This window comes from Pongo abelii, chromosome 22 (genome assembly GCF_028885655.2).
Source record: "Pongo abelii isolate AG06213 chromosome 22, NHGRI_mPonAbe1-v2.0_pri, whole genome shotgun sequence".
In the NCBI taxonomy this organism is placed as follows: Eukaryota; Metazoa; Chordata; class Mammalia; order Primates; family Hominidae; genus Pongo; species Pongo abelii.
This window is the reverse complement of record NC_072007.2, coordinates 10,520,746-10,529,632: the sequence shown is the minus strand read 5'-3', so window position 1 is coordinate 10,529,632 and position 8,887 is coordinate 10,520,746.

The window sequence follows — 8,887 nt, the reverse complement described above, 5'->3', positions numbered from 1 at the left end:
TGAGAGAAGTTTAGCAGAGTGGAGTGGAATGGAGTCCAATGTTATGGAATGGAATGGAATGGAATGCAACAGAATGTTGAAATGAAATGTGAGCTGAGATTGTTCCACTGCACTCCAGCCTGGGTGATTGAGTGAGATCCTGTCGAAAGAAGGGAATGGAATGGAATGGAGTTGAATGCAATGTAATGGAATGAAACGGAGTGGAGTGAAGTGGAGTGGAGTGGAGTGGAATAGAGTGGAATGGAATGGGATGGAATGGAATGGTGTGTAGGGGATTGGAGTGGAGTGCAATGGAGTGGAATGAAATGGGATGAAATGGAGTGGAGTGGAGAAGAGTTGAGTGGAGTGGAATGGAATGGAATGGAAAGGAGTGTAATAGAGTGGAGTGGAGTGGGGTGGAGTGGAAAGGAATGGAAAGGAATGGAATGGAATGGAATGCAATGCAATGAAATGGAATGGTGAATTGAAATGTGAGCTGAGATTGTGCCACTGCACTCCAGCCTTGGTGAAAGAGTGAGATCCTGTCGAAAGAAAGGAATGGAATGGAATGGAGTGGAATGGAATGGAGTGGAGTGGAGTGGAGTGGAGTCGAATGGAGTGGATTGCAGTGTAGTGGATTGGAGTGGAGTGCTGTGGAGTGGACTGGAATGAGGTGGAATGGATTGTGATGGATTGGAATGGAATGGAGTGGAGTCGAGTGGTGTAGGGTGGATTAGAGTGGAATGGAATGGGATGGAATGCAATGGTGTTGAATGGAAGGGAGTGAAGGGAAAAGGAATGGAATGCAGCAGAGTGGATTGGAGTGGAGTGGATTAGAGTGGAAAGGAATGTAATGGGATGGAATGGATGGAGTGGAATGGAAAGCTTAAATGAAATGTGAGCTGTGATTGTGCCGCTGCACTCCACGCTGCGTGAAACAGTGAGATCCTTTCGAAAGAAAAGAATGGAAAGTAATGAAGTGGAATGGAATGGAGTGGAGTGGAGTGGTGTGTAATGGAGTGTAATTGAATGGTGAAATGAAATGTGAGCTGAGATTCTGCCACTGCACTCCAGCCTGTGTGACAAATTGAGATCCTGTCAAAATAAAGGAATGGAAAGGAATGGAAAGCAATGGAATGGAATGGAATGGAATGGAATGGAATGGAATGGAATGGAATGGAATGGAATAGAATGGAATGGAATGGAATGGGATGGGATGAAATAGAATGGAATTCAGTGGAGTGGAGTGGAGTGGAATGAACTGGGATGGAATGGAATGGAGTTGAGTTTAGTGGAGTCGATTGGAGTGGAATGAAGTGGAATGGAATGGGATGGAATGGAATGAAGTGGAGTGGAGTGGAATGGAGTGGAATGGAATGGAATGGAAGGGAGTGGAATGCAATGGAATGGAATGGTGAAGAGAAATGTGTGCTGAGATTGTGCCAGTGCACTCCAGCCTGGGTGATAGGGTGATATTCTGTAAAAAGAAAGGAATGGAATGGAATGGAATGGAAAAGAGTGGAGTGGAGTAGAGTGGAGTGGTGTGGAGTGGAATGGAGTGGAAAGGAATGGGATGGAATGGAATCGAGTGCAGTGGAGTGGAGTGGAATGGAGTGGAATGGAATGGGATGGAATAAAATGAAATGGAATGGAGTGTAGAGGAGTGGAGTGGAGTGGAGTAGAATGGATTGGAATGGAATGGAATAGAGTGGAATGGAGTAGATTGGTCGGGAATGGAGTGGAGTTGAATGGAGTGCAATGGAGTGGAGAGGAGTGGAGTGGAATGGAATGGAATTTAATGGAATGGAATTTAATGAAAAGTATGTTTCAACTCTGTGGGATGAATGCACACATCACAAAGAAGTTTCTCAGAATGCTTCTGTCTAGTTGTTTTGGGAATATAATTCCTTTTCCACCATAGGCATCAAATCACTCCAAATGTCCACTTGCAGATAGGACAAAAAGGGTTTTCCAAAACTGCTCAATCAGAATTAAGGTTCATATCTGTGAGATGAATGCACATATCACAAAGGTTGTCAGAGTGCTTCTATTTTTTATGTGAAGATATTTCCTTTTCCACCAAAGGCCCCAAAACGGAACAAATGTCCACTTGCAGCTTGCACAAAAAGAATGTTTCAAAGCTTCTCAATCAAAGGAAATGTTCATCTCTCTGAGACGAATGCACACATGACAAAGAAGTTTGTCAGAATGCCTCTGTCTAGTTTTTATGTGAAGATATTTCTTTTTCCACCATAGACCTCAAAGCACTACAAATGTCCACTTGCAGATTCTAAAAAAGAGTGTTTCAAGACTGCTCAAACAACAGAAAGGTTCGACTCTGTGAGGCGAATGCACACATCACAAAGAAGTTTTTCAAAATGCTTCCTATAGTTTTTATGTGAAGATATTTCTCTTTCTACGATAGGCCTCACAGCGCTTCAAATGTCCACTTGCAGATTCTACAAAAAGAGTGTTTCAAGTTGCTCAATCAAAAGAAATGTTCAGCTCTGTGAGATGAATGCACGCATCACAAAGAAGTTTGTCAGAATGCTTCTGTCTAGTATTTATAAAAATATATTTCCTTTTCCAACATAGGTCTCAAAGCGCTCCAAATGTCCACTTGTAGAATCTACAAAAAGAGGGTTTCAAAACTAATCAATGAAAAATAAGGTTCCAATCTGTGAGATGAATGTACATCTCACAAAGTAGTTTGTCAGAATGCTTCTGCCTAGTTTTTATGTAAAGATATTTCCATTTCCACCTTAGACATCAAAGAGCTCCAAGTGTCCACTTGCGGATTCTACAAAAACAGTGTTTGAAGGCTGCTCAATCAAAAGAAAGGTTGAACTCTGTGAGAAGAATGAACACATCACAAAGAATATTGTCAAAATGCTTCTGTCTACTATTTATGTGAAGATATTTCCTTTTCCATAATAGGCCTCAAAGCTCTCCAAATGTCCACTTGCAGATTCAACAAAAATAGTGTTTCAAAACACTTTAACGAAAAGTAAGCTTCAACTCTGTGAGATGAATGCACACATCACAAAGAAGTGTGTCCGAATGCTTCTGTCTTGTTATTATTTGAAGATACTTCCTTTTCCACCGTACACCTAAATGTGCTCCGAATGTCCACTTTCAGATTCTACAAAAAGCGTGTTTCAAAGCTGCTCAATCAAAAGAAAGATTCAAGATGGCCGAATAGGAACAGCTCCGGTCTACAGCTCCCAGCGCGAGCGACGCAGAAGACGGGTGATTTCTGCATTTCCATCTGAGGTACCGTGTTCATCTCACTAGGGAGTGCCAGACAGTGGGCGCAGGTCAGTGGGTGAGCGCACCGTGCGCCAGCCGAAGCAGGGGCGAGGCATTGCCTCACTCGGGAAGCGCAAGGGGTCAGGGAGTTCCCCTTCCAGGGGTGACAGACGGCACCTGGAAAATCGGGCCGCTCCCACCCAAATACTGTGCTTTTCCGACGGGCTTAGGAAACGGTGCCCCAGGAGAGTATAGCCCGCACCTGGCTCAGAGGGTCCTACGCCCACGGAGTCTCGCTGATTGCTAGCACAGCAGTCTGAGATCAAACAGCAAGTCGGCAGCGAGGCTGGGGGAGGGGCGCCCGCCATTGCCCAGGCTCGCTTAGGTAAACAAAGCAGCCTGGAAGCTTGAACTGGGTGGAGCCCACCACAGCTCAAGGAGGCCTGCCTGCCTCTGTAGGCTCCACCTCTGGGGGCAGGACACAGACAAACAAAAAGACAGCAGTAACCCCTGCAGACTTAAATGTCCCTGTCTGACAGCTGTGAGGAGAGCAGTGGTTCTCCCAGCACGCAGCTGGAGATCTGAGAACGGGCTGACTGCCTCCTCAAGTGGGTCCCTGACCCCTGACCCCCGAGCAGCCTAACTGGGAGGCACCCCCCAGCAGGGGCAGACTGACACCTCACACGGCCGGACAGGTACTCCAACAGACCTGCAGCTGAGGGTTCTGTCTGTTAGAAGGAAAACTAACAGAAAGGACATCCACACCAAAAACCCATCTGTACATCACCATCATCAAAGACCAAAAGTAGATAAAACCACAAAGATGGGGAAAAAACAGAGCAGAAAAACTGGAAACTCTAAAAACCAGAGTACCTCTCCTCCTCCAAAGGAACGCAGTTCCTCACCAGCAACGGAACAAAGCTGGACGGAGAATGACTTTGACGAGCTGAGAGAAGAAGGCTTCAGACGATCAAATTACTCCGAGCTACGGGAGGATATTCAAACCAAAGGCAAAGAAGTTGAAAACTTTGAAAAAAATTTAGAAGAATGTATAACTAGAGTAACCAATACAGAGAAGTGCTTAAAGGAGCTGATGGAGCTGAAAACCAAGGCTCGAGAACTACGTGAAGAATGCAGAAGCCTCAGGAGCCGATGCGATCAAATGGAAGAAAGGGTATCAGCCCTGGAAGATGAAATGAATGAAATGAAGCGAGAAGGGAACTTTAGAGAAAAAAGAATAAAAAGAAACGAGCAAAGCCTCCAAGAAATGTGGGACTATGTGAAAAGACCAAATCTACGTCTGATTGGTGTACCTGAAAGTGACGGGGAGAATGGAACCAAGTTGGAAAACACTCTGCAGGATATTATCCAGGAGAACTTCCCCAATCTAGCAAGGCAGGCCAACATTCAGATTCAGGAAATACAGAGAACGCCACAAAGATACTCCTCGAGAAGAGCAACTCCAAGACACATAATTGTCAGATTCACTAAAGTTGAAATGAAGGAAAAAATGTTAAGGGCAGCCAGAGAGAAAGGTCGGGTTACCATCAAAGGGAAGCCCATCAGACTAACAGCGGATCTCTCGGCAGAAACCCTACAAGCCAGAAGAGAGTGGGGGCCAATATTCAACATTCTTAAAGAAAAGAATTTTCAACCCAGAATTTCATATCCTGCCAAACTAAGCTTCATAAGTGAAGGAGAAATAAAATACTTTACAGACAAGCAAATGCTGAGAGATTTTGTCACCACCAGGCCTGCCCTAAAAGAGCTCCTGAAGGAAGCGCTAAACATGGAAAGGCACAACCGGTACCAGCCACTGCAAAATCATACCGAAATGTAAAGAACATCGAGACTAGGAAGAGACTGCATCAACTAACGAGCAAAATATCCAGCTAACATCATAATGACAGGATCAAATTCACACATAACAATATTAACTTTAAATGTAAATGGACTAAACGCTCCAAATAAAAGACACAGACTGGCAAACTGGATAAAGACTCAAGACCCATCAGTGTGCTGTATTCAGGAAACCCATCTCACGTGCAGAGACACACATAGGCTCAAAATAAAAGGATGGAGGAAGATCTACCAAGCAAATGGAAAACAAAAAAAGGCAGGGGTTGCAATCCTAGTCTCTGATAAAACAGACTTTAAACCAACAAAAATCAAAAGAGACAAAGAAGGCCATTACATAATGGTAAAGGGATTAATTCAACAAGAAGAGCTAACTATCCTAAATATATATGCACCCAATACAGGAGCACCCAGATTCATAAAGCAAGTCCTGAGTGACCTACAAAGAGACTTAGACTCCCACACATTAATAATGGGAGACTTTAACACCCCACTATCAACATTAGACAGATCAACGAGACAGAAAGTCAACAAGGATACCCGGGAATTGAACTCAGCTCTGCACCAAGCAGACCTAATAGACATCTACAGAACTCTCCACCCCAAATCAACAGAATATACATTTTTTTCAGCACCACACCACACCTATTCCAAAATTGACCATATACTTGGAAGTAAAGCTCTCCTCAATAAATGTAAAAGAACAGAAATTGTAACAAACTGTCTGTCAGATCACAGTGCAATCAAGCTAGAACTCAGGTTTAAGAATCTCACTCAAAACCGCTCAACTACGTGGAAACTGAACAACCTGCTCCTGAATGACTACTGGGTACATAACGAAATGAAGGCAGAAATAAAGATGTTCTTTGAAACCAACGAGAACCAAGACACAACATACCAGAATCTCTGGGATGCATTCAAAGCAGTGTGTAGAGGGAAATTTATAGCACTAAATGCCCACAAGAGAAAGCAGGAAAGATCCAAAATTGACACCCTAACATCACAATTAAAAGAACTAGAAAAGCAAGAGCAAACACATTCAAAAGCTAGCAGAAGGCAAGAAATAACTAAAATCAGAGCAGAACTGAAGGAAATAGAGACACAAAAAACCCTTCAAAAAATAAATGAATCCAGGAGCTGGTTTTTTGAAAGGATCAACAAAATTGATAGACCGCTAGCAAGATTAATAAAGAAAAAAAGAGAGAAGAATCAAATAGATGCAATAAAAAATGATAAAGGGGATATCACCACCGATCCCACAGAAATACAAACTACCATCAGAGAATATTACAAACACCTCTATGCAAATAAACTAGAAAATCTAGAAGAAATGGATAAATTCCTCAACACATACACCCTCCCAAGACTAAACCAGGAAGAAGTTGAATCTCTGAATAGACCAATAACAGGAGCTGAAATTGTGGCAATAATCAATAGCTTACCAACCAAAAAAAGTCCAGGTTCAGATGGATTCACAGCCGAATTCTACCAGAGGTACAAGGAGGAGCTGGTACCATTCCTTCTGAAACTATTCCAATCAATAGAAAAAGAGGGAATCCTCCCTAACTCATTTTATGAGGCCAGCATCATCCTGATACCAAAGCCTGGCAGAGACACAACAAAAAAAGAGAATTTTAGACCAATATCCTTGATGAACATTGATGCAAAAATCCTCAATAAAATACTGGCAAATCGAATCCAGCAGCACATCAAAAAGCTTATCCACCATGATCAAGTGGGCTTCATCCCTGGGATGCAAGGCTGGTTCAATATACACAAATCAATAAATGTAATCCAGCATATAAACAGAACGAAAGACAAAAACCACATGATTATCTCAATAGATGCAGAAAAGGCCTTTGACAAAATTCAACAACCCTTCATGCTAAAAACTCTCAATAAATTAGGAATTGATGGGACGTATCTCAAAATAATAAGAGCTATTTATGACAAACCCACAGCCAATATCATACTGAATGGGCAAAAACTGGAAGCATTCCCTTTGAAAACTGGCACAAGACAGGGATGCCCTCTCTCACCACTTCTATTCAACATAGTGTTGGAAGTTCTGGCCAGGGCAATTAGGCAGGAGAAGGAAATCAAGGGTATTCAATTAGGAAAAGAGGAAGTCAAATTGTCCCTGTTTGCAGATGACATGATAGTATATCTAGAAAACCCCATTGTCTCAGCCCAAAATCTCCTTAAGCTGATAAGCAACTTCAGCAAAGTCTCAGGATACAAAATCAATGTGCAAAAATCACAAGCATTCTTATACATCAATAACAGACAAACAGAGAGCCAAATCATGAGTGGACTCCCATTCACAATTGCTTCAAAGGGAATAAAATACCTAGGAATCCAACTTACAAGGGATGTGAAAGACCTCTTCAAGGAGAACTACAAACCACTGCTCAAGGAAATAAAAGAGGATACAAACAAATGGAAGAACATTCCATGCTCATGGGTAGGAAGAATCAATATCATCAAAATGGCCATCCTTCCCAAGGTAATTTACAGATTCAATGCCATCCCCATCAAACTACCAATGACTTTCTTCACAGAATTGGAAAAAACTACTTTAAAGTTCATATGGAACCAAAAAAGAGCCCGCATCGCCAAGTCAGTCCTAAGCCAAAAGAACAAAGCTGGAGGCATCACACTACCTGACTTCAAACTATACTACAAGGCTACAGTAACCAAAACAGCATGGTACTGGTACCAAAACAGAGATATAGATCAATGGAACAGAACAGAGCCGTCAGAAATAATGCCACATATCTACAAGTATCTGATCTTTGACAAACCTGACAAAAACAAGAAATGGGGAAAGGATTCCCTATTTAATAAATGGTGCTGGGAAAACTGGCTAGCCATATGTAGAAAGCTGAAACTGGATCCCTTCCTTACACCTTATACAAAAATCAATTCAAGATGGATTAAAGACTTAAATGTTAGACCTAAAACCATAAAAACCCTAGAAGAAAACCTAGGCATTACCATTCAGGACATAGGCATGGGCAAGGACTTCATGTCTAAAACACCAAAAGCAATGGCAACAAAAGCCAAAATTGACAAATGGGATCTAATTAAACTCAAGAGCTTCTGCACAGCAAAAGAAACTACCATCAGAGTGAACAGGCAACCTACAAAATGGGAGAAAATTTTCGCAACCTACTCATCTGACAAAGGGCTAATATCCAGAATCTACAATGAACTCAAACAAATTTACAAGAAAAAAACAAACAACCCCATCAAAAAGTGGGCAAAGGACATGAACAGACACTTCTCAAAAGAAGACATTGATGCAGCCAAAAAACACATGAAAAAATGCTCACCATCACTGGCTATCAGAGAAATGCAAATCAAAACCACAATGAGATACCATCTCACACCAGTTAGAATGGCAATCATTAAAAAGTCAGGAAACAACAGGTGCTGGAGAGGATGTGGAGAAATAGGAACACTTTTACACTGTTGGTGGGACTGTAAACTAGTTCAACCCTTGTGGAAGTCAGTGTGGCGATTCCTCAGGGATCTAGAACTACAAATTCCATTCGACCCAGCCATCCCATTACTGGGTATATACCCAAAGGACTATAAATCATGCTGCTATAAAGACACATGCACACGTATGTTTATTGCGGCATTATTCACAATAGCAAAGACTTGGAACCAACCCAAATGTCCAACAATGATAGACTGGATTAAGAAAATGTGGCACATATACACCATGGAATACTATGCAGCCATAAAAAATGATGAGTTCACGTCCTTTGTAGGGACATGGATGAAATTGGAAATC